This window comes from Delphinus delphis, chromosome 2 (genome assembly GCF_949987515.2).
Source record: "Delphinus delphis chromosome 2, mDelDel1.2, whole genome shotgun sequence".
NCBI lineage: Eukaryota > Metazoa > Chordata > Mammalia > Artiodactyla > Delphinidae > Delphinus > Delphinus delphis.
The window spans coordinates 135,196,772-135,200,708 of NC_082684.1; positions in this window are offsets into that span (position 1 = coordinate 135,196,772).

Here is a 3,937-nt window from a genome sequence, read left to right on the forward strand (position 1 = left end):
ATGGAAGCATCTCCACCCAGAATCTTTGCAGAGGGCAGGTCGGCTGCTCTAGGTTGTGAACGAAGGAGTGCTTGGTAACAAAATCTCCCTGTCCCGTTTTCATTATGTTCCCCTCCCTCTACAACTCCTCCATCACACTGACTGGAAAGTCATTACTAGGCTCCCATCCGCCCCATTTGGGTTAAGAGACTGCTTCTTTCAAAAATGCAAATGTTGCTGTTGCTTCTATGCAAACTTCCGCCGTGTACCTTCAACCTACCATCTCCTGGGAAAGGAAGAAACACTCTCATTCTTTGTAGTAGGTGTTAAAGGTTTGTCGAAGATGGTTTCGCAAAGAGCCACATATTGCTATCTTGTCACGCGGGGCACACAGTAGGCACTGAATAACTACTCCCTCAGCCTGGAAGGCTCTTCCTCCAGTTACCTGCATGGCTCCCTCCCTCACCTCCTTCAGTTTTTACTCAAGACACCTTCCTTGTGGGGCCTTCCCTGACCACCAAATTTCAATTACACCCTGACAACCATCCTGATTCCTTTTCCCTGTTTTATTCTTTCCATAGCACTTGTCACTGTCCTATACACTCGATTATTTTTATTTATTTTGTTTATTGTCTTGTCTTCCCCCACTAGAATGCAAGTTCCTGGAGGGTAGAGATCTCTCTCTGTTTTCTTCCTCCCTGTATCCCCCAGTGCCTGGAACTGGGAGGAAGGAAAGGAAGAGGAGGGAAAAGTAGCTTCTCTGGCCCTTCCAACCCTTTGTGACTGCCAGCCTTTGGAGGAACACACATTGCTTATTCCTGCTATTTACGTGACATGTGGCACATCATATCCCCTTGGTGACACTGCTTGTAGCATCGTCCCATTCTGCTCTTTGACTTCACAGTCGTGTGTCTCATGTACCTGAGCAGACAGTAAATTTCCTACCGAGTAATGGAGGAAAAAGAGAACTGAATCGTTGTATACCCCCAATACCAAGAACAGGGTAGAATTTCTACAGGTTCCAGAGCTCTTTTAACTTCAGAAAGAAAAATGTCAGCCCTCCCTCCCTTCCTTCCCCGACCTTGTTCTCCTCCCCACACCCCCAGTTCAGCTCCATTATTATCAGACTTAACTGCTGAAGTTTGATTTGTCTGAAGTTTGATATTTAATGTTTTTAACCAAATAAGTTTATAGCGTCTTTGACAAGTAACATTTAATATTTGTTAATAGGGGTCAATATGTGAACTATCTTATTTCTTAACAACAGCTCTGTTTTCTCAGACACTAAATGAAACACAAAATTTCATACCTTGACTATGTTCTTGCCATAATCTGCATCCTTGGTTTCCTCTTTATTGTTAAAGGGAATTTTTAAAAATTTGTTTAAATGACCTAAGTGAGAAAGAGAGGGAGACAATGAGTTGCATTCCCCGGAGGTGAATGAAGCCTGCTGTCTCCCTTGGCAGTCAGCCACCTCACCCTAGACCTCAAAAATAGGGAATGCACAGCTAGGGATAGCCTTTAGTTTTATAGCATCACAGATGATTACAGCAAACACCGAATTTGTCCTTCTTCTCTTCCTACATTGCCCCAGCCTTGGCTGTGATCTGAGGTGGTGTCACATCTGACTCAGGGGAAGTGAGAGGTCAGGGGAAGTGGGAGGGACTGCTTGAAAAAGACTATCTAGTGAATATATAATTTTTATTATCTACAAAAATCTAAAAATGTGCACCAGTAAGCATTTATCGTGTGATCTGAATATGAAGGTTCATCATCCTATTGTAAGTGTATGATGATCTCCATACCTGGCATCTGTTAAGACTGTGGTAAAAGGGGCCATTCGGATTGACTTGAAGCTGAGAAACATACATCAGAATGGGTCCTGCATAACTCGCTACAAAGAACACCTGCAGGGTCCTCATGAGCTATGAGGAAGGAAGTGATGACTGAATGGAGGATGAATGGGTGGACGGTAAATGAACTGACCTACGGATAAGTAGGTAAATGAATAAATGGGTGAATGGCTAAGGGAGCTGCACAAATGGATAGATAGGGGAAGATAGGTAATTGGATTTGCTGGGCTCCAAAGTCCCTGACCTACTCCAGCACTGACCAATGCCTTCAAAGATATTGGTCTTCCCCCCTCAAAGGCATGAAGTTAATTTTATCATTTTTTTGTATCGTGGGCCCCTAGCCTCGTTGGAGCCAATGTCTGCCTCGTTCACAGACGTATTTGTTAGGATGTAAATCTGGTTGCTGTTACACACAGAATATCCTCTGCATGACGGAACACCACAAAGGCCAAAATGTAGCCAGCAGGAAGGGAAACAGAGGAGGGGGTAGTCAAACATGTCCTCTTCAAAGGCAGGACCTAGAAATTGGACGCATCATTTGGGCTCTCATCCCATAGGCCAGGACTTTGTCACATGGCCACACCTCACTACAAGGATGCTGGGCAGTCTCGTGTCCATCTAAAAATTAGTGGTTCTAAGAACAGCAGAAATGGATACTGGAAGAAGTCTCTGCCACATAAGTGACCAACACAGTCTCATTTGTTAAATGAATAACTAAATAAATGAATCTAACTGACATTGAACATATGTATCCTGAAAAGGTAAAGCATATTGAATTACATAGTTAAGTGGAAAAAACAAAGTAGGATTCATGGACATAGGATGCAATTATTCCACTTCCCAGGCTCCCTCCAAGTGGCCATGTGACATCCCTGTGGCCAATGGGATATAAATGGAAGGCAGCTGAAGACCTCTGAGAATGTTTCTGCTTTTAACACACTTTTCCCTCTTTCTTCCTACTTCTTGATCAGTGAAATAGAGATGCGAGAGTGAAAGTGGAACAATCAACTTGTTACCATGAGACAATGAACAAGAAAGGAAAAACCACACATTAAGGCTGACTGAGCAGAAAGATAGAAAATAGCAGGACATTGATGATATCATGAGGATGCTGCCCACCCTTAACTGCCTGCCTGCAGACTTCTCGTTAATGAGAAACAGAAGCTCCTCCTGGGTTAAGCTGGGATAGTGGCCTTTCTGTTTCATCCAGCTTAACCGATAGATAGAGCTTGAAAATTCATTGAGTACATAGAATATTTCTGGAGTGATACACAAGAAACTGTAGCCATAGCTACCTCTCCTGGGAGAAGTCATGAGTGATTGGAGGACAGGGATGGACGAGAGACTTACTTTTCATTTAGTCTTATATTTTTGAACACTGAATTGTTGGCATTTAGATATTCCACGAAAAAGTGTTGCAGTAACATCTTACGGTGAAGAAAGTCAAAAGAAACAGCTTCATTCATGAATTTGATGGCTCAAGAAATTCAATGTCCAGCAGTTGTATTATTGTAACACCGTGTTATGATATCATCAGAGGCAAAGTTGTCTCAAGAAACTAATCACAAGGGGTGGTTCAAGACTGAATTTTGAAAATTATTTATTCGTAAAAATAAATTAGTAGATGGATGTGATACTTCATAAAAGTGGAGGGGTTTGGTTTGGGTTTTTGTTTTGGTTTGGTTTTTTTGTTTTTTTTTAAGAGGAGAGGAAGGCTGATTTTTTTTTTTTAAGAGATGTTTTGTTTTGTTTTAAAGCAGAAGGAGCTTTCACTGTCTCTCTAATGTTTTATCTCTTAAGCTAGGTGGAGAGTGTACTGTTCTGATTGCTTGAAACATTTCCTAATTTGAAACTAATTAATTAGTTAACTGAAAACTCAAAGTGGGGCTTCCCTGGTGGCGCAGTGGTTGAGAGTCCGCCTGCCGATGCAGGGGACATGGGTTCATGCCCCGGTCCGGGAAGATCCCACATGCCGTGGAGCGGCTGGGCCTGTGAGCCATGGCTGCTGAGCCTGTGCGTCCGGAGCCTGTGCTCTGCAACGGGAGAGGCCACAACAGTGAGAGGCCCGCGTACCAAAAGAAAAAAAAAAAATCTCAGAGTGCATT